The 24,210-nt window shown below is 35.4% G+C and overlaps 1 long non-coding RNA gene across 1 annotated transcript; it reads left to right on the forward strand.

Moving 5' to 3' along the window:
* The first annotated feature begins 807 nt into the window (after window positions 1-807).
* Window positions 808-8,233, forward strand: LOC138338299 (uncharacterized). Its single transcript, XR_011211738.1, has 3 exons — window positions 808-858; window positions 1,580-1,657; window positions 8,013-8,233. It is a non-coding gene; the product is annotated as an uncharacterized lncRNA (long non-coding RNA).
* Window positions 8,234-24,210: the final 15,977 nt, after the last annotated feature.

Raw genomic sequence — 24,210 nt, forward strand, 5'->3', positions numbered from 1 at the left:
TGAAAGATAAATACCGATCTCATGAAGTCAGTATTTAGTAAAGAAAAAATTCTGACCTCATGAGGTCGATATTTGGAGAAGAAAAAATACTGATCTCATGAGGTCATTATCTAGATAAAATAAAAATTTTGACTTCATAATGTCTGTATTTGGATGAAATAAAAATATCAACCTCGTGATGTCGATATTTGGATATGGATGAAATAAAAATATCAACCTCATTAGGTCGGTATTTGGATGAAAGATAAATACCGATCTCATGAAGTCAGTATTTAGATGAAGTAAAGATACGGACCTCATGAGGTAGATATTTGGATGAAGAAAAAATACCAAAAAATACCAACTTCATGAGGTCGGTAATTGGATAAATTGAAAATACTGACTTTATGATGTCAGTATTTGGATGAAATAAAAATGCTGAACTCATGATGTTGGTAATTATATATGGATGAGACAAATATATCAACCTCATTAGGTCGGTATTTGGATGAAATATATATACCTATCTCAAGAAGTCGATGTTTAGATAAAGTAAAAATACCGACCTCATGAGGTTGTGTAACGGCCCTTCTGGTCGTTTTGAGAGCTAAAGCCTTGTATTTCATAAAATATTTTCCCTTAGATTCTAAATGGGTATTGAACTATTATAATTATAAAATTAGCGGGGTAGTTTTAATAATTTATTTAGTTGGTGGTTAAACAAGATAACTTTAAAATTAATAGTGGATATATTTTAGCATATTTAAAATTAATTATATAATAAGTAGGGTTAATATTATTAGATTATACGAAAACTGCTCACAAATCTTATTATTGAATTCTTGGCGCCGTCGATGGGAGAATCAGAAAAGGCTAGAGGTAAAAAACTTCATCCAACATTATATTTTATTGGTTAAAATTAGGTGGTTGAGGGGTATTGATTCTTGTTAGTATTAGTGAATTATAATGAAAGAAATAGACATATATTTTGATAATATTATAACATTATAGTTGGTTGTGATGTATATTAATGAATGGATGGCGATATTGCTATGATATGTTAATTAAAAAAAACAAGTGTCAATCAATCATAGAGTTTTACAGTGTGATGATGGCAAAACAAAAAATATATATATCTTTATATATGTAATGTACGAGATGTATAGTTATTAGAAGTTTTACTTAACAAATATAAACTTTAATGATTATCAAATAGTATTAATATGAAGTATGATTAATAATTGGCCAATTATCTGCAGATGGATGATGAATTTATACATTTTGTATAATGAAAAAAATTGGGTTAGACATGTTTCCACTAGCAATCGAAACCAGCGGCTCGATCTGGAATTTTACTATGTATTATCCTATTATAAATTGAGTTTAGTATATAAATATAGGTAATTAAATATTATGTCTATTGAATTATTTAAATTTCATTAAAGTTATGTTAATTGGGGGAATTAAGATCTACCCTTAGATTAGAACTTTAGGAAATTGATTATATAATTATGTGACTTTTTGGGTCTAGATTAAACATAGAATAAATTGAGTGTTTATAGACTCGCTAACTTACAAGTTATGCATATATACTTAATAGATTGGAGAGGTTTGGAGGCGTTAAGGGAAGGAAAGACATTGGAGAAATAGTTTGCTTAACTTCGATTCTTCGGTGGAGGTAGGTTATGGTTTATGCTATTTGATAGTAAACTCTTAATAGTGATTGACATGCATTGAATGATATTGTGAGTTTTTCTATGTACTTGATTGTATGATTGTGTGGCTTGGTCATGTGTTTTGAGATTGGTCTGAAATCCCGAGACCGTAGAATGTATAATCTTAAACCATATCTATCGAAATAATGCCTTAAATAAAGAAGGCTAGATGAAATATTATTAACAAATGGAAAAGTGGTGATACTAAATGATAAACTAATGATATTATAGGATCGGAGTGTCACATTCCGACAGAATATTCTTGGTTCGGAGTGTCACGTTCTGACACGATATTGTTTGATCGGAGTGTCACGTTCCGACACGATAATATTAAAGAAGAAACAAGTTGAATAAATGGAAGATACTCAATCTCAAAGAACTCAACTCCCAAAATGGTTTGGTTTGGAGGCATGAATCCTCATGTGTGATCTTGCTACTGTTGACTTAATATGTGCTTACTTTATTGTTATTGACACTTGTTCATGTTGTTGTTGCTTATCATATGTTAAGTGCTATACTTGAGTTCATAATATTATTCTTTGTATATTAGTTACTATTTTGGGATGACCGATAATACTTACTCAGTACATGTTGCCTCGTACTGAGCCCTACTTGTTTTCTTCTTTGTTTTTCTTTTATGAAATGCAGCGAGTATACTATGACTTCTTATTTCCCTCAACTCTAGCCAGCCTCCCGTATATCAAATTCCAGGGTGAGCTATCAATTCAAGCTCGTGTTAGGTTTTCTCGATCATGACATGATGTCCTATACTTTCAGACACATATCATTTTATTCATTAATTTTGTGTATTTGATATTCTTAGACTTAGTATTGGATATTAGATTCCTTGATTTGATGACTTTCAGGTTTTGGGAAATGATAATTAGTAACATTTGAGTTTCCACGTTATGCTTGTATTTTGTAAGTTAGGTTAAATTTGTTGGTTCGCTCACTTAAGAGGTTAAGTGTGAGTGCCACTCACGACTCGTTTTGGGTCGTGAAAAACTTGGTATTAGAGCCTTAGGTTCATGGATCTCATCACACAAGGACAAGTCTTGTTTTTAGAGTCTTGATAAATGGTTTGGGGACGCCTTTACCTTTCTCTAAGAGTCTATAAGACTTTAGGAGAACTCATTTCTTTCTTTCTTTCGTGCTACTACTTGAATCTAATTGGTATCTCGGTGATACAAATTGGTATCTTTATTTTTTCGCTCTATTTAACATATGGTGAGTACTAGAGTATTAGAAGTTGAAATGACAACACCGAAGAGAAAAAAAAATTGTTCTTGGAAATAGATACTGTAATGACTAGGTAATGAACACCATTACATATTGATATACAATTAATAAAGTTATCATAACATATACGAGTTTCTCAACGAATGATGAAGTTACCTTGAGGAAATTGAGGGCAGAATCTTTATCATGGCTTTATAGATTAAGTGTATACAAGAAAAAAAAGGGGTTATAATATTAATTTTACAATAATATTTATGTTTACTTAGTTAAACTTATGATGTGTGTTATTTTTTTCGTTGAGCTGATCTAAGAATTAATTTAATAGTATTTGGGATCGATTCAATGAATAGAAGTATGTTGGCTATTGGTTGTACGATATTCTCGTTAGGTAAGATGTGTTCCAGTGAGGCATATAAAGAAATTTTAAGGTAATGTAATTGTGTTATGTAGAAACAAGTACGTCAAGTGTAAAGTGTGAATACTAAACGTTTAAGGAGTTATTGTGGTATGACTTGTTTAGATAATGACATTTGGTGTTACATTCACTAGTTTATTACTATGGGCGCTTGGATTGGACATTGTTTTAAAGAAGTTTCTAGTTGTGGAACTTAAATACGGTATTAATGTTTTAGGTTGTAAACTGTATCTTGAGGGTTCTGAATATGGACTGATAATTTTATCTTAAGTTTCAAAGGGTAAATTGATACTAGAATGACAAACTTATAGGGAAAAAGAAGTTCCGGGTGAAGTAAATTAAAGCTTTTAGTAAGAAAGTGCGTAAAAAAAATTCGGTTAGTCCCTTAAATTTTAATTGTTATTCCTGAGTTTAACTTGTCAGGTCTAAGAAAAAGGTTTATTTATGGCGATGACAAGGGTTTGTTGAACATGATGGTAATACGAGTTAGTGATGAATTGTGATTGAGATGCAACTATAGAATACAAATTGTTTGTCAATTTTTTATATATGATAATAATGACTTGTGAGTATCTAAGGTGGGATTTTCTATTACTAACTGAGTCACATAGTTGTATAGAATGTTTTGTGAGATGGTGGGGCACCGCTAGAATAGAACTTAAAGGAGTTAGAGTTATTATTAAAGTAAGATAAATTTGTGGGATATGTAGCCTTCAGAAAAAGGTGAGAACAATAATATTCTCTCTAATTGAAAGGGTCATACAGGTATCTTAAGGAAGGTGATAATTGGGTTCAAGAGCGTGTGGTTTTATCTATTTTGTTTTGATTAAGTCAATAATGTAACAGGTTAATCATATGGGCTAAAATTTATTGGATAAAACTTAAGAGAGGAGTGTACAGAGGTTCAGCTTGAGTGGGGTGATAAGTTCTATTGTAGTGTCGAATTTAGTAATGAGTAGAGTTGGATTTTAGTGAAGGATATGTAATGTAGACGGAGAGCCGATCAATGATAAGTTAAGGTACAATAATTCATAGAATTCTTCAAAGTATAAGCAAATGTAGTAATTCAGGGCATTGTGTTACACAATTGGACTTATAATTTAAATTTTTTGTCATAAATCTGAATTTGTAGTGGTATATTTTGTCAAGGTATGAATTAGTAAGATGAGAAAGGAATGATTGCATCGATATTGAGCACGTCAAAGAATTTATGCTTGCTTTGGACCATAAAGTTTGTTACTTTTGATTGTTAAAAAGTATCTAAAGAAGGGTTTACCCTAAGAGTTTTGATTAAGAGTGTGAAGTAAAATGTCATGGATTATTAGTAAAAGATGATATCGGTAAGAAATCTAGATAAAAAAGAGTTTGTTATATTGAAGGATCGAGATATGTAGAATTTGCACCATGAGAAGAATTTGAGAAGAGTGAAGGAATAAGACCTCTCGTATAAATCCATGGAGTGTAGTTGATGGTTGTTTTAATTTCTGCCTATGATTGTGAGATGTGAACTAATTCGGTAAATACTTACTACGAGTTTATCATCCACTTCTGTAAAAGAAAAAGCAGTTTCGATTTAGGTGACAAACAATGAGGTACGAAAAATTAAGTATTTTAAAATGGGGTTAGATTGCTCAATTTAGGATAGAAGACTTCAGAATGATGTAAAAAGTGAGATATAATTCTACATGGTTATTAAGAATTTGGAGTTGGATTAATATTACCCTATTGATGGGACTACATAGAATGTAAGATGTGTTACATAGATATTTGACGGTTAATAGAGATTATGAGATTATAGTATACAAAATATTTTAAGTGATCATGAATTTCTTCAAGTGTTGACTTCAGTGGATATAGGGTTCGATAAATCAAGTATATATGTGTGTAATCATAATAGGGACTAAATTTGTGATTCTTGGTAGCAATAAAATCAAAGAGATAGAGTTAGATGAATGAAAATGTTTATATGGTCACCAAGAAAGGAGTATCTAGTGTTATTTGACCTTTAGGTATATTCTTATGTGACCACTTTCTTCATATTGGACATTATTTGGTAGTATGATTCACTACTTATACTACGCGTGTTTTCACATCTATGGGTTGATTTCTGGTGGTGAATCGGATGTAAAGATCCTCTTGTGTCCTCTTGATAGGGTAGGATCATTGGGCAAACTTTGTATTTTAGTTATGATAGAATTGGTGTTGTTTGGGATAGCTAAAGTATATCAGTAGTTCTATACGCACAAATTTGCTTATGAAAATCTATATCAGAGCTGCTATGAAGAGTTATAATTGCCTAAGAGTAATGTTAGAGGTTCTTCATTTTGAAGTGTATCCCTTGATGGTGTATACCTGATAGAATTCTTCCTTGGGTTAGATATGTTGATTTTCCTTTGATGATTAATCGATGTCTAAAGCTAATATTTTCATTACTTAAGCTTGTGATGAGATTGTGTTGTGAAAAGAAAATCTTGATAAGATGTGTGATGTTTTTTGCATTATGAGTGTGTGGTAGTTGGTTGAAATACACTTTTGGTTGTAGCCACTTTTGATTCAAAATTTTATCGTGGTTATGTTAGATATTTGTTCAGATGGTTGTTTCAAGGCATAGTTGGAGAATAGATCATTTGAAAAGTACATTATTAGATATAGTTTTATTGTTAGTTGAGTTTACATACAACAATAATTATCCCTAGAGTAATGAGATGGACCCATTTAAAGCATTGTATGGGAGGAGGTGTAGATCTTCAATTGATTGATTTATTTCTTTTGATATAGGACCACAGGTACTACTATTTTGAATGAATTTTTGCGACAACTATCCTTTCTTGTCTTGCCTTCCTTTGATCGTTCGAGGACGAACGATGGGTAAATTGGTATCTATTGAAACGACCCTTTTGGACGTTTTGAGAGCTAAAACCTTGTGTTTTATAAAATATTTTCCGTAAGATTCTAAATTGGTATTTTGAACTATTATAATTATGAAATTAGCGGGGTAGTTTTAATAATTTATTTAGTTGGTGGATAAAGAAGATAACATTAAAATTAATAGTGGATATATTTTAGCATATTAAAAATTAATTATATAATAAGTAGGGTTAATATTATTAGATTATACGAAAACCGCTCACAAATCTTATTCTTGAATTCTTCGCGCCGTCGACAGGACAATCAGAAAAGGCTAGAGGTAAAAAACTTCATCTAGCATTATATTTTATTGGTTAAAATTAGGTGGTTCAGGGGTATTGATTCTTGTTAGTATTAGTGAATTACAATGAAAGAAATAGACATATATTTTAATAATATTATTACATTATAGTTGGTTGTGAATGTATATTAATGAATGGATGAGTATATTGCTATGATATGTTAATTTAAAAAAACAAGTGTCAATCAATTATAGAGTTTTATAATGTGATTATGGCAAAACTAAAAATATATATATCTTTATATATGTAATGTACGAGATGTATAGTTATTAGATGTGTTACTGAACAAATATAAACTTTAATGATTATTAAATAGTATTAATATGAAGTATGATTAATAATTGGCCAATTATCTGCAGATGGATGATAAATTTATACATTTTGTATAATGATAAAAATTGGGTTAGACGTGTTGCCACTGGTGTTCGAAACCAGTGGCTTGATCTGGAATTTTACTACGTATTACCCTATTATAAATTGAGTTTAGTATATCAATATAATTAAATATTATGTGTATAGAATAATTTAAATTTCTTTAAAGTTATGTTAATTGGGTGAATTAAGATCTACCCTTAGATTAGAACTTTAGGAAATCGATTATATAATTATGTGATTTTTGGGTCTAGATTAAACATAGAATAAATTGAGTGTTTATAGACTCGCTAACTTACAAGTTATGCATATATACGTGATAGATTGGAGAGGTTTGTAGGCGTTAAGGGAAGGAAAGACATTAGAGAAATAGTTTTCTTAACATCGGTTCTTCGGTGGAGGAAGGTTATGGTTTATTCTATTTGATAGTAAACTCTTAATAGTGATTGACATGCATTGAATGATATTGTGAAGTTTTCTATGTACTTGATTCTGTGATTGTGTGGATTTGTTGTGTGTTTTGTGATTGGTCTGAAATCCCGAGACCGTAGAATGTATAACCTTAAACCATCTCTATCGAAGTAATGCCTTGAATAAAGAAGGCTAGATGAAATATTGTTAACGAATGGAAAAGTGGTGATACTAAATGATAAAATAATGATATTATAGGATCGGAGTGTCACGTTCCGACATGGTATTCTTGGATCGGAGTGTCACGTTCCGACACGATATTCTTGGATCGGAGTGTCACGTTCTGACACGGTATTCTTGGATCAGAGTGTCACATTCCAACACGGTACTCAATCTGAAAGAACTCAACTCCCAAAATGGTTTGGTTTGGAGGCATGAATCCTCTTGTGTGATCTTTCTACTGTTGACTTAATGCATGCTTACTTTATTGTTATTGACACTTGTTCATGTTGTTGTTGCTTATCATATGTTAAGTGCTATCGTTGAGTTCATTATATTATTCTTTGTATATTAGTTACTACTTTGGGTTGGCCGATGATACTTACTCAGTACATGTTGCCTCGTACTGAGCCCTACTTGTTTTCTTCTTTGTTTTTCTTTTATGAAATGCAGCGAGTATACTATGACTACTGATTTCCCTCAACACTAGCCAGCCTCCCGTATATCAAATTCCAGGGTGAGCTATCAATTCAAGCTCATTTTAGGTTCTCTCAGTCATGACATGATTTCCTATACTTTCGGACACATACCATTTTATTCATTATTTTGGTGTATTTTATATTCTTAGACTTAGTATTGGATATTAGATGTCCTTGATGTGATGACTTTCAGGTTTTGGGAAATGATATTCAGTAACATTTGAGTTTCCGTGTTATGCTTGTATTTTGTATGTTAGGTTAAATTGGTTGGTTTGCTCACTTAAGAGGTTAAGTTTGAGTGCCACTCACGACTCGTTTAGGGTCGTGATAGGTTGACATTTGGATGAAGAAAAAATACCGACTTCATGAGGTCGGTATTTGGATTAAATAAAAATACAACCTTTATGATGTCAGTATTTGGATGAAATAAAATTACCGACTTCATGAGGTCGGTATTTTATATTAATTTACATTTAGAATTATATAAGATAGTCATCCGATTTATTTAAAGTCAAGTAAAAATATCAATTTATTATTTTATTGAAATCATTATATAAATATTTTATTAAAAATTAATGTATACAATTAATTTATTAGATGTTTGGATTTCGGTATTATAATAATTTTTGTTTTTTATTTTACATAAAACCGTCTCTTGGAAGATAATTTAAATAATATTAAATAAAAATATTATATTATTGTATTTTTTAATTAATTGAGAAAAACAAAATATGTTTATTCATTTATTTTATTTAATACCTACATTAAGAGGTCGGTTTTTATTGTAATTTATTTTTTCCGCAAAAATACCGACCCTCTGAGGTCGGAATTTCCCCCCTCTTTATTTTGCATAAAAAAACTACTTTTATTCTTTTACCAATACTAACCTTTGGAGGTCGGAAATTACGGACTCAATTTAAGGTCTGTAATTTTTAAGTCGGTATTCACTATTTTATTAGTAGTGTAGTAAGATATGTCCACATCAATGACTTCCCTGTGTCCCATTTCTTAGCTAATATGTTAGATATTTGACAATACTTGGCCTTTAAAATTTTCCCCGTAGAGTTTTTAGTTTTGAATTTCCACCACTGTTTGTTCTAGAATGCAGTGCAGATATCCTCCAATAACCTCACTCCAATTCCTCCTTAATCAGTGGGATATCAAAATGTTTCTCGCTAGGCCCAACGATAATTTTTCTTATCGTTATCTCTACCCCAAAATAAATCAGCAGTGACTTGTTTTAAATATTTGATAGTAGTTTTAGGTGGAGATATGGAAGCCATAGTATGGATAGGAATTGATTGTAATACATGCTTCACAAGAGTGACTTTACCCCCAAAAATTAGTATTTTAAATTGCCATCCTGTGATACTCTTTATCACTTTATCCACAATATCAAAATAGTAAATGATTTTTTATCTCCCAATGTATAATGGAAAACCTAAGTAGGTAATAGGGATGTCTTTTTTAACCAGTTTCTTCCTCAATAAGCTCAATAGTGTCACTAGCAGTAGAAGTAGTTACCATGAACATGTTTTTACTCTTGTTTAGAAGTTACTCAAAAACTGTTTCATATGATGCGATTGTCTTCATAATAAGTTGTAAGGAATATCTTGTAGTATAAGTGAATATAACAGTATCATCTGCAAAACTCAAATGATTAATCTATGGGCGTACTCTCCATATGGAATCCTTTATAAAGATTATCTTGGTGTAACATATTAAGATTTCTTCATAAAACATCAGCACCTAAAATAAAAAGTGATGGTGAGAAGGGATCCCCTTGTTTAAGACCCCTAGTAAAATTAAAAACCATGCCTTTTGCCATTGATAACAATGGAATACCAATTATTACTCATTATCATCCAAACTCTATCCATGAAAATTTCCCCAAATCCTATCTTCCTTAATACTAAATGTGTATAAGCCCAAAATACTCTATCATAGGCTTTGATCATGTCTATTTTAATTACCACATTATCACCTTCACTAGGATGTTTAATACCATGAATAATCCCTTGATCTAACATAATGTTTTTAGAAATATTCCTTACCCTTACAAATCCAGATTGATTGATTGAAATAGGAGTAGGAGGTATAGGAGCTAATCTCTTACTAATAATCTTAGAAATATTTTTTTGAAAAATTATTAAGGCTAATTGGTCAAAACTAAATAATCTTATTAGGAGCATTAACTTTGAGAATTAGCATAAAGCATGCATGAATAATAAATTTAGGCATATTTTGGCCAATGAAGAAAGATTGAACTGCAACCAAAAGGTTATCTTTAATAATGTCAAAACAACACTAATAGGTGTTCTGGACTTAGGGTTTAGTGTTTAAGGTTAGGTTTAGTGTTAGGGTTAAGGTGTAGGTTTTATTTTGGATTTTAGGGTTTAGGGTTTAGCATTTGAGGTTTTGATATCTATGCTTTAGAATTTAATGTTTGGATTTTGGTACTTTCTTCATGGCGTTTAGGGTTAGTATTAATTAGTGTTTTAATATGTTTTAGGGTTTGGAGTTTAGAATTTGAGGTTTAATATCTATGGTTTAGTGTTTAGTATTTGTGTTTTTGTATTTTGGGCTTCGAGTTTAGTGTATAGGGTTTAGTGTTAGGTTTAGGGAATAAGATTTATGGTACATTATCTACGGTTTAGTGTTTAATGTTTGGATTTTGGTATTTTGTTATTGGGATTTAGGGTTAGGTGTAGGGTTTAGTTTTTTTTAGGGTTTAGGGTTTGGGGCTTATGATTTGTGGGTTAATAGTTGTAATTTAGTATTTAATGTTTGGGTTTTGGTATTTTGGGCTTGAAGTTTAGTGTTTATTATTTAGGGTTAGGTTCTAGGTTTTTTTTAAGTTTTAGGGTTTGAGTTTTAATATATATCGTTTAGTGTTTAATGTGTGGGTTTTTTTATTTAAGGGTTGGGATGTAAGGTCTACAATTTAGAGTTAGGGTAAGGGTTAAGGTTAGAATTAAAGATAAGGTTTAGGTTTTTTTTAAGGTATTAGCTCTTGGGGTTGAGGATTTGAGGTTTAAAATCTGTGATTTAGTGTTTAATGTTTGGGTTTTTGTATTTTTTTATTTGATTTTAGGTTTAGGGTGGGGGTTAAGGTTAGTATTTGTGTTAGAGTTAGGTTCTTTTTAGGTCATCCCACCAATATACCTCTCTAAGATCATGATACATTTTAGTGGAACCCGGATGAATAGGATATCGGGAACCATGAGCCTCTTCTAACACCCTATTCCTCAAATCATCAACATCTGGTACACACAATCTATTTTGGTACCTTAACACACCGTCCACCCCTTTGGACAATGACTCATTGAACTAACCAAGTATTGATTTCTTTAACTCTATCAATAGCGTATCAAGGTGTTGTTTAGACTTCACCTTAACCACTAAGGATGACCCAGAGTTATTATGGACCATAAAACTACCATTTGGGAAATCTTCCAACTGAACACCCAATCTAGTAAACCTATGAGCACCTTCAATAGGTCATTCATGCCTTTTTCCACACGAGACACACTGTCCATGGCCATACTACTTAAAGCATCTGCCCCCATATTAGCTTTGCCGGGGGTGTAGAGAACAGTCATGTCATAATCTTTCAACAATTCGAACCATCTTCTGTGAAAGAGATTTAGCTCATTTTGAGTAAACACATATTGAAGACTCTTATGGTCGGTATACACATCCACATGAACACCATGCAAGTAATGCTTCCATATTTTAAAAGCAAATACTACGGCCACTAATTCAAGATCGTGAGTTGGATAATTCTTTTCATGCACTTTGAGTTATCTAGAAGCATACGCTACTACCTCCCCATGTTGCACAAGAACACACCCAAACCCACTCGGGATACATCACAATATACCACAAAACCATTGGTACCCTTCGATAAAGTAAACACCAGATGGGAGGTAAACCTATCTTTAAAAATTTGCAAGCTTTTTTTCACATGCCTCCGACCAGTCAAACTTAACACTCTTTTGGGTCAAGGTAGTCAAAGGAGAAGCAATGGACACAAATGCATCCACAAACCTTGTATAATACCAAGCTAAACCCAAGAAACTTCTAATGTCGGTTGGAGTCAATGGTCTAGGCCAATACCTAACCGCATCAGTTTTCTTTGGATCAACCTCTATACCTTCACTTGAGATAATATGACCATGAAATGCCGCCGATCTCAACCAAAACTAACACTTTCTATACTTGGAAAATAGTTAGTGTTCCTTAAGGACTTGTGAGACAACCCTCAAATGGTCCATGTTTCACCCTCATTCATCAAATATACCAAGATATCATCAATGAATTCAATAACAAAGGAATCTAGGTAATTTTCGAAACCTTATTCATAAGGTCCATAAAATTTGCAAGGCATTCATGACACCAAACAACATTACTACGAACTCATAGTGCCCATATGTAGTTCGAAATTCCATTATAGGTACATCTTCACCTATCAGTCTATGTTGTTGATATCCCGATCTCAAGCAAATCAAAGAAAGGTAGCTAGCCTGTGGAGTTGATCAAATAAGTCATCAATATGAGGGATAAGATACTTGTTCTGAACGGTGACCTTATTGAGTTGGCGATAATCAACGAACATCCAAAGAGAACCATCATTATTTTTGACAAAGAACATTGAACTCCCCATGGTGAAATACTAGGTTGAATAAACCCCTTATATATAACAAGTCTCTGAGTTGAAGTTTTAACTCTCACAATTCTCGCCGAAGCCATCCCGTAAGGAGGGATTCAAATGGGGTTTATGTCCGGTAATAAGTCAATATATGATCTATTTCCCCCTCAGGTGGAATTTCTGGCAAGGCAATGGAAAAGATTTCCAGAATGTCCTTAACTACAGGGACCGACTCAATTGGAGGGATGCCGGACTCAAGATCTTTGAATCTTACGATATGGTAAAGACACCCTTTTAGAGATCATTTTACAAGTTTTTCAAATAAAAATGATACTACCTCTAGGAATTGAGTTACCGCACTTCCACTCTAAAATGGGTTCATCAGGAAAATTGAACTTGACTGCTCTTGTTCAACAATCAATGGAAGAAAAACATGCATGCAACCAATCCTTTTCCAAGATAACATCTAAATCAACCATTTCAAGCCCTACAAAATCTACCTATGTAACTCTATTGGGAAAAGATATATGACAACTCCTAAAAACAATTTTACCCACAACGGAGTCACCCACCGGGGTTGTAACGGAAAATAGTTCAATTAAAATATTAGTAGAACATTAAAATTTGTAGATACTAGAGGAGTTACAAATTATAAAGTAGCATCGAGATATAGTAAATCATAAACATCAATAGATAAAAGTTGTAACACAGCAGTGACCACATCGGGAGACTCCTCTTGCTCACTCCTACAGTGGAAAAAATAAAAGTGTTTTATCTTTGGAGCATAGGAACTAGTATCGCTTGCTTGAGCTTAACCACTCCCCTTATCTTGACTCCTAACATTTGCTTGATCTTGATCACAACCAAAGCAATTTCTCGTTCCCACCAAGCATTCACCCCTATGCTTTTTACCAAACTTTGCACAAATAGGTTTTCACTTGGTTAATTTCCACTTCTTGCCTTTTGAGACTTAGGGTTAGACACCCTATCCTTGTTTTCCTTAGGGAAATTGGAAAGAACTTGGTTGGAGACCCTCTTCTTAAACCTAGGCTTGTCTTGAATCTTAGGCCTACCCTTGGAAGTACCTCCCTCATAAGAGTTGTCCCTCTTAAACTCCCAATTCTTCCTCTTTAGTCTAGTCTTCTCAACTTGTTGGGCTTGCACCATCAACCTCAAAATATCCAAGTTGTCATGGAGCATCGCCAAACGATACTCTTCAACCAAATAATCAGACACTCCTGTAACACAGCGATTCATCTCATCCCTTCGATAGACACCAAGTAAGGTGCATACTGGGACAAATTAGTAAACTTCAAGGAGTACTCTTGCACACTCATACCTCCGTGACAAAGGTTAATGAATTCCTATACTTGGGCCTCCCTTTCTCCCTAAGAAAGAACCGATCTACAAAAGCCCTTCTAAGCACCTCCCAAGTGATAGGACCCGCTCTCAAGGCCCTATTGTCTCTTTATTGGGTGTACCATGGTTGATCTACATTTGTGAGTTGATATGAAACTAGTTTGTCCCTTTCATTCAAAGTCAATCCCATATCATAAAGAATCTTACAGACCTCATGAATGAAGTATTGGTGGTATTCATTAACTTTGAACGAAAGAACATAGGAGGGTTCATCCTAGTGAAGTATCTCAAGCGAGAAGTCGTGGTACTATTATTTTATTAAACATGGGGTCCAACCTCCCTATTTACTTGAGTTATAATTGCTTGACCTTATCCTTTTGTTCGTCATATATGGAGGAATGACGTAGTTTGGTCTTGTGGAGGCACTAGACTGCCTTGTGGAGGGACTTGCTTGCCTTCAGAGGAACTCCCGCACTAGACAAATCTTCCTCCACTCTCCTTGTAGATGCCCTCCTAGTATTCATTTCCTGTATCAACAAGAAAAGGATTAGAAGAAGGAAAAGGTCACATGGAGTTTCAACTCTTAAGGCACGACTTTCAATATTACCAATAAATGAGAATTCCTAAGAGTCACATAGCTTCTCATTCATAAGTTTGGCGCTTCACACACCCATGAACAAGACTCTATGTAGACGTGGTTCAATGAGACATCAATCCTAAGATTTAGTTAACCTCATGCTCTGATACCAAGTTTGTAACGAACTGGAAGCACCGAAACATAACAGGTGTCGTCATCCTCCGAAAGGCAAACCATAGGTTAAAATGCAGAAAAATTAAAAATTTTCATATATATATATATATATATGAGGTTTACATAGACTTCTCACATACTACATATGGGGTTCACTTAGAATACTCACATAAGAAGCTTACTTAGTCTTCTCATTTAGACAACGTAATAAATATGTACGAATTAGTATAATACTTTATCTCATATTGAACCCTCTAAACAGGAAACATTAGACATAGACCTTACACAAATGATTGTCTTTTAGACTATACCAACTACATAGCTAGAATGGAAAAGAAAACATCCTCAGATATTGACGACCTACCAACACTTGGAAAAAGATGTCCGATTCTTCTTCAAGTAGCCTCAAATACTTCAACGGTTTGAACCTATATTGTTTGGGAAAAAGGGAAAAACTATAGGTTAGTACAACCAATTGTGCTAAGTGTAGAAACATATACACATAAAATATTGGAATCATGTTTAAAGGGACATTCCTTAAAAACCATGCTAAGTTACTTTGAAAAGCCTTAATGCACAATCAAGAACACTGTCACGACCCAACCCGATGGGCCGTGACTAGTGCCCATTTTGGACACTCACATACAAACCTGCTAAGTATAACAAACTTAAACTAAGACAATATGGAATTTAATCCAATCAAGACAACCCCAACGCCATATATATATAAAGTGGACCTGTCTCATAAGGAGCCATACCCATTCAACCGTAATAACATACACGAGACAACAAGGCTGCCACTATCCAAAGCATAATAGCATACGCAAGCCGACAAGGCTGCCACTACAGAATACACAATGATGTACGCAGCCGACAAGGTTGACCCTGTACAAGCGGACTTCCCAAACTAACCATGTCCAAAACATTATCCATAACATATATATGCAACCCACATAATGTCTACAGACCTCTAAGAGTATAGTAGTGAAACTCGATGGGACAGGGCCCCGCCATACCCATAGACAAGCAAAAGAATACACAAAAAGGTATGTACCATATAGACTGGGCTCCGGAACAGTGGAGCTCTCCAAATCAGCAGAGTAGATATCCTAGGTGGGAGGATCACCAAACTGTGCGTCTACACTTGCGGGCATGAAACGCAGCCCCCCGAGGAAAGGGGGTCAGTACGGACAATGTACTGAGTATGTAAAGCATAAGGTAAAGATGACAGGATACCAACAAGATAAGTCGAAAAAAGATATCGCTACACATGTACCTTTTAAGTGAAAAACCATGCATATCTTAAACATATAAGGTGCCCACCATCCCTAGTAAGGGACTCGGCAAAATATTCATCATATATATATACATCATATGTACCCGACCCTCTTGTGAGGGACTCGGTGAAATAGTAATCACATCATCTCTGTCATCATCATCATCATAACCATCCTCATCACCAATCATATATATAATACATACCCGGCCCTCTAGTGAGGGACTCGGTGACATGCAAGAAACTCCGCACGAACATTACCCAGCCCGGGACTCGGTTAAATGATAAATGACTCTATGCACGAGCAGAATATTATGAGCAACCATATGCAATTAAAATCATTTCTTATAACTCAATAAAACAATAAACGTGAACTAAGAAGGAGTATTACCAAAGATTCACGTTTTATCAAGATAATGAACCTTTAATACGATATGGAAACGTAAAATCTTTGTGACTCTAAGAAGCACAACCATAGATATGAGAAATCACCATCGCCTTAAAAATAGCTGATATATATAGGAATAGTTGTGGAAGAAAGAATATACGTCACCTAGACGCTCTAGAAGTAAGTATCAAACCTGTCTGTTATTCGCTCATTTTTAAAAGTCATGCCAAACAAAGAAAGAAAGGATAGCGTTACATACCGTATAGTCGAGCTGCACGTCCAATATTTACTGCTCAAGCTATTAATCTATAACAAGCAACAATCGTGCCACAATTAGATAAATGTCGCGCTTTACTACTTATTGTAAGCTAGCTAATAATCTAACGAAAATCCGGCAGCACTTCCCCTATTTTCCTTACTTCGTCCCAATCAAACAACAACCCTAATTATCCACAGCAATACCAATAACACATATAACCCAATGAATCAAATTAAACAGGCCCCTCCAAACAGTTCCGTCTCGGCAACCATAATAACGAAGCAACGACACACCGAATGATAACTCATTTTATAATTTGCAACACATCTACCTTATCGTATTCATCCTTTGGAGTATATACCCATAATCATATTAACATATACATAACGCCAAAAAAGAATTTCCTGCAGTTTGCATTAATCAAAATAGCCCAAACACTAACACGACACCACTAATAATCCTATTATGGTTTCCGTTCATATTTAGCACATTCAATAACTAAAACAACTTTCCTAAGCTACTGGTCACGTCCCCTTCTTAAAATTAAATGCTAATTAACAAAGGCATTCTGAGGAATTAACACACCAAGAAAAGAGATTACTGACCAAATTCTTTGCAGCTACTGGCCAAGAGTTGCATGGTTGGTTTTCTCCATTTCCATGGCTGCCTAAGCCAAGTGGTGAAGAACATGATATGTTTGCAACGCATTTCACCACCTCATTTATAATATAAAGTGGAGGAAGCCCCCCTCTAAACGTGCCCCACTAAGGCCAGCACCCAATCTGATTCCTTTTAATTTGGCTTGAGTTGTGGGGCCCACTAGATTAATTTAACCCTAACCAGCCACTAATTAATCCCGCACTTAAAGTTAATGGCACTTACACTAGCCAAATAATACTTAATATCACATTTGGAATTAACATCCTTGCCTAATATTTCTTTAATCACTTGGAACTTAAATTAAATCTCATTCCCCGGACTTACATCTACTAGTTCATGAGATGCACTACGTATAAAAATACGAGGCATAACATCCTTCCCCCTTTAGGAACATTTGTCCTCGAATGTTAAGTTAGCGTCTTACAAAAAAAATTCCAGCGAGGTCTGTCTAACAGCTATACCTAGCATCGATACATGAAAGACTGGATGTACCGCCTCCAAATCAGATGGTACATCCAACTCACATGCAACCTTGCCTATCCTATGAACAATCTGATCAGGCCCAATTTAACTCCGACTGAGCTTCCCCTTCCTGCCGAATCTCATCACACCCTTAATGGGTGATACCTTCAGGAATACCCAGTCAACAATCTGAAACTCCAAATCTCGACGCCAATTATCTGCATATGACTTATGTCGACTTTGGGCTGCTAATACTTGAATAAGCTTCAGCTTGTCAACAACTTTCTGAATCATATCCGAGCATATTAACTTAGTCTCGCCAACATCAAACCAACCAATAGGTGACCTGCACTTCCTCCCATATAAGGCCTCGTACGGTGCCATCTGGATACTAGAATGGTAGCTATTATTATAGGCAAACTCAATGAGCGGCAAGTGGTCATCCCAGCTACCTTTGAAGTCAATAATACAGGCCTGCAACATATCTTCTAATGTCTTAATAGTACGCTCAGCGTGCCCATTAGTCTGAGGGTGAAATATTGTGCTAAGGTTCACCTGTGTCCCCAATCCCTTCTGAAACGATCTCCAAAAGTTTGCTGTAAATTGAGCTCCTCTATCCGATATAATAGACGTGGGAATCCCATGAAGTCTCACTATCTCCCTTACTTATAACCTCGCATAATCTTCAACCGAATAAGTAGTCCTAGCTGAATGAAAATGGGCCGATTTCGTCAGCCTATCTATAATAACCCATAGTCATACTTCCGTTGAGTGCGACGTAAGCCTATAATGAAGTCCATACTAATCATCTCCCATTTCCAAGTCGGAATCTCTATCTCCTATAATAATCCACCAGGCTTTTGATGTTCGATCTTGACTTGTTGACAATTCGGGCACTAAGCAACAAACTCCGCTATGTCATTTTTCATGCCATCCTACCAGTATAAGCATCTGAGGTCATGATACATTTTCGTTCACCATGTGTGAATAGAATAACTGGCAGAGTGTGCCTCTCCCATAACCTGCCGTCGTAGCCCCGCAATATCGGGTACACACAATCTGCCTTCATGTTGTAACACTCCGTCAGGTGTAACTTTAAATGGGGTCGTTTCCTTTTGAAGAGCTGCATCTCTATACAGTGCAAGAATAGTGTCATCGTATTGGTGTTTCTTTACCTCATCTATGATTGAGGAATCAGCAACCTCTCGAATAGAAACTCCACTATCTTCTGAATTAGCCAGACAGACTCCAAGGCTTGATAGCCGCTGAATCTCCCGAACCATCTCCCTCCTTTCTGGTTGTACATTTTTCAAGCTACCCATGGACTTACGGCTAAGAGCATCTGCTACAACATTCACTTTCCCTGGTTGATATAAAATATCAACATCATAATCCTTTAGCAACTCTAACCACCGCCTCTGTCGTAAGTTCAGCTCCTTCTGTTTGAAGATATATTGGAGAATACTATGATCTATATAGATGTCCACATGGACACCATATAAATAATGACTCCATATCTTATGGGCATGAACCACGACTTCTAACTCCAGATCGTTAGTAGGATAATGCTTTTCATGCTTCCTAAGCTGTCGGGAGGAATAGGCTATAACTTTGCCATGCTGCATCAATACACATCCTAGCCCAACACCCGAAGCATCACAATAAATAACATAGCCGTCTGGTCCCTCCGAAAGAGTTAGGAGTGGAGCTGTAGTCAATTTGTCTTTCAATAGCTGGAAGCTTCACTCACAAGCATAGTCCACTGGAACTTGGCTGCGTTTTGAGTTAGCATTGTCAAAAGCGCTGAAATTGAGGCAAACTTTTCTATGAATCTCCTGTAATATCCTGCTAACTCCAGAAAGCTGTGTACCTCAGTAGGTGTCGTAGGTGTGGGCCATGTCTTTACTGCCTCAATCTTCTACGTGTCTACCCGAATACCATCATCTCCAATAATATGCCCCAAGAATGAAAGGCAACCAAAACTCGCACTTGCAGAACTTAGCATACAACTTCTGGTGCTGAAGCACCCTAAGTACCGTCCATAAATGGTCTGCATGCTCCTCTTTTGAACGTGAATAGATCAGAATATTGTCTATAAATACAATAACAAACATATCAAGGATTGGTTTAAACACTCGATTTATTAAATCCATTAACACCGCTGGAGAAATAGTCAGCCCAAAAGACAGCACTCTAAACTCATAATTTTCACGACCCAAAAATGGACGTGATGGCACTCGTCTTATACCACCAAGACAAGTCAGCCTAAAACTCAACCATTATAATAAAGTGCGGAAATAAAATAAAATAAACTTAATAAAAACCCCAAAACCTGTTAGTCACGTGTACAAGCCTCTAAAATATTACAATTGATTCAAATGAAAACTCAAGTCTCAAATGAACTTGTTTCTAGAATATAAAAAGATCATAATTAAGGAGAAGAAAGTGTGCTGCGATGGAAACAACTACCTGACAAATCTCTAAGACACCTCAGACAAGGAGAAGGGAAATATCAGAATGTCCGGGTTAGTAACCTACAAGTAGCAAGGGTTGAATACCAAACCACACGGTAGCAAGGGTTGAATACCAAACCACACGGTACCCAGCAAGTAAAACGTCTAAACACAAGCTAAGGGGATAAAATACGGGTACTCCTACCACCCCCAACCGAACCTCTACAACTACAAGCTGCATTAAAATCAACCCAACCTAACAATACCCAGTTTACATAGCACGTAGCTCAAACACAAAACTTAGAAAAATTTCATATCCTCAACAACAACACTTAAACAAATTACAGATCCTCAACAACAATACTTCAACAAATTATATATCCGCAATAACAAGATCAATATTGATCAATCACAAGTTCCGCAGAAAGGCAATAAGAAGATCAGCAAAATACGATATCAAGTTCACTAATGATAAGTATGTGCAATGCAATGGAATGCAATGTCAAGTATAATGATGCATGTCTGACCTAGTGATACACACCCATTGTCTCTAAGTCCGGGACCCATGGGGGACATATCTCTCCATGCATCTATCGCGGTGCACGACACGACCCTCGATAATAGTAAACATCACGGCGCACGACACGTCCCTCGAAATGGTACATCCTCTTAAGTACCCATTCTTTCTCAATGCACATAACACTTGTCACGACCAATGCCTCAGAATAATGCAGATAACATGTTCACACAAATAATGAGGAGATGACCATTTTCATAACATCGCATAGTTCACAACCAAACAAACATGATGTTACGTCAACAATGATTCAACAAGCCTTCAACCCTTTCTCAACTCAACACACATAAACAATTAATCACATTGCCTTTTGTTATCCCCTTTCTTTTCATCATTAGAATTAATCAATATGGACTAGTTAACCCATCATACTCCCAACATATACCACAAGGACATACACGCATTTCATACACTTAACAAGAGTTTAGAAATCCACTTGCCTCAATCAATCAAGAATTACTCCAAAACTTGATCTTTCGCCTTTCGTTGAACTCCCAACTCAAAGCAATCTATTCAAATAAATGATCATAATAATATTTCAAAATTAAAAACACCCATTATTATGATCCCTAGGTTAACTTCAATATTGAACCTATGCCCACAAGAACATAACAAAAATTTTTATTAAAACTATTTTACTCATATCAAAGATCCCAAATTCATAACACGTACAAAAATTATATGAGCAAATTGTTTGACCATAGCATTGAAAACATACAGACGTTAAGCATGGGGATTTCTAGATCATAGCTTTAACCCATTTAATAAGGAATGTGTTATAATTTATATTAGAAAAAAATAATCACAAGTAAGATGAACGAATCTGCCATGCATTTTCTCAAAATTATAAAATATCTACATCCCTTAGTATATAGAAATTATTATAATACAATTAAACATTAAAGTACCTACCACAAGATCCTATAGTGTCTAGCTCTAAAACAAATCCAACATTGTCATCTAACATATCTTCTAATTATTTATATATTTATTAACTTTTACATAATTGTTTTTGATGTTAGCCTCAATTTACCAATTGAAACAAAATTATCCAAGTATTAGTAAGGTAATAATTATAACAATTTTTTTTACCTGAAGCTCCCGTGATTACTCTTCAAATTGTAAGTCCGCCGCAGGTAAATTCTTTCGAGTTACGCCTATTCTCTTATTTTATTTTATGTTTCCTTTCTAAAAGAATCCCTACCTACTTATTTTAATATTAAATAAGTTATTGACTTGATCCATTAACCAATAACTAATAAAATTTAATTATTTAATAAATATCCACTAACTAAATACCCGTAGTTATTGAAAAATTTAAATTTCTAAAAATTATATTTTGGGTCATTACATTATCCACCACTAAAAGTCATGTTCGTCCTCGAACATAAGGTGAAAGAAAGTACCTGAAGCTTCAAAAAGTTGTGGATATCTAGCCATATGTCAGACTTAGTCTCCCAAGTTGCCTCTCCCTCAATCGGTGCTTCCATTGCACTTTCACTGAAGCAATCTCCTTGATCCTAAGCTTACGAACCTGCCTATCAAAAATAGCTATAGGCTCCTCCTCAAATGTCATGTCTGGACTTAACTCCCCAGAGTCAAGTGAAAGGACTTGAGATTCACCTAGAATATACTTTCGAAGAATAGAGACATGGAAAACAGAATATACTGCCGACAAACTAGGTGGAAAGGCCAACTTATAGGCAACCTCTCCCACTCGGCTCAATATCTCAAAAGGTCCAATGAACCTAGGGCAAGCTTGCTTTTCTTTCCAAACCTCATCGCACCCATCATGGGTGATACTCGGAGCCATACATGATCACCCTCCATAAACACCAAGACTCTAACTCTCCGGTCTGCATAACTCTTCTATCGACTCTGAGCTATCAATAATCTATACTGAATCATATGGACCTGCTCCATAGCATCTCTAAGCAAGTCTGTATCCAAAGAGTCCATCTCCGCCAAATCAAATCAACCAATTGGAGACCTACACCGTCTTCCATACAACGCCTCAAATGGGGCCATCTGGATGCTAGAGTGATAACTGTTATTATAGGCAAACTGCGCTAATGGTAAATGTTGATCCCATCTAGCAGCAAAATTGATCACACACGCTCGAAGCATATCTTCCAATACCTGAATGGTCCGCTCAGATTAACCATCTGTCTGAGGGTGAAATGCCGTACTTATATCTAACTGGGTACCCAGACCATCTTGTAATGCCTTCCAGAAATGAGAATAAAATAGTGAACCTCTATCTGATATGATAGAAATAGGAACTCCATGTAGTCGAACAATGTGACTGATATATAGCTCAGCTAACTTTTTTGCCGTATACTTCACCCGAACCGGAATGAAGTGGGAGGACTTGGTCAGCCTATCAACAACAACTAAAATAGAGTCATAACCACCCACCGTGGTAGGCAAACCAACAACAAAAGTCCATAGTAATCCCCCCACTTCAAAGTAGGAATAGGCATTTTTTGAGATACACCCCCCGGCCGCTGGTGCTCACACTTGACCTGCTGGCAAGTCAAACACCTCAAAACAATGTCTGTAATATCTCTCTTCATCCCACACCACCAGTAATGCTGACTCAAATCATGATACATCTTCGCCGCTCTCGGATGGGTGGAATATCGAGAACAGTGGGCCTCCTAAAGGATCAATCTAATCAAATCGCCTGTCTTGGGCACACAAATCATGCGTCCGATCCTCAAGACACAATCAGAATCAAGGACAACCTCCTTAGCTTCCCCTCTCAGTACTTTGTCTCGAATGAGACATATTTTTCATCATCAAACTGGTGTGCACGAATCTGCTCGACTAAAGAAGATCGAGCCTCAATAAAAGCAATCATCCCATCACTCTCCTCTGAGATCTGCAATCGGACAAGACTGTTAGCTAATAATTGAATATCTCTAGCCAAAGCATCGGCCAAAACATTGACATTCCCCGGATGATACAGAATGGTCACATCATAGTCCTTCAGCAACTCAAGCCATCTCTGTTGCCTCAAGTTCAAATCCCTCTGGCTAAAGATATAGTGAAGACTCCGATGATCAGTGAAGATCTCACAATGCACTCCATACAAATAATGACGCTATAACTTAAGTAAAAGTACCACAGCCTCCAACTCAAGATCATGAGTAGGGTAGTTCTTCTGATGGGACTTCAATTGCCTAGAAGCATAAGCAATCACTTTCCCCTTCTGCATGAACACACCACCCAATCCAAATCCTGAAGCATCAGAATACACAGTAAAGTCTACACCCTCCTCAGGTAGAGTAAACACACGAGCAAAAGTCAACAATGTCTTGAGCTTTTGAAAGC

Source organism: Solanum lycopersicum, chromosome 9, assembly GCF_036512215.1.
Source record: "Solanum lycopersicum chromosome 9, SLM_r2.1".
NCBI lineage: Eukaryota > Viridiplantae > Streptophyta > Magnoliopsida > Solanales > Solanaceae > Solanum > Solanum lycopersicum.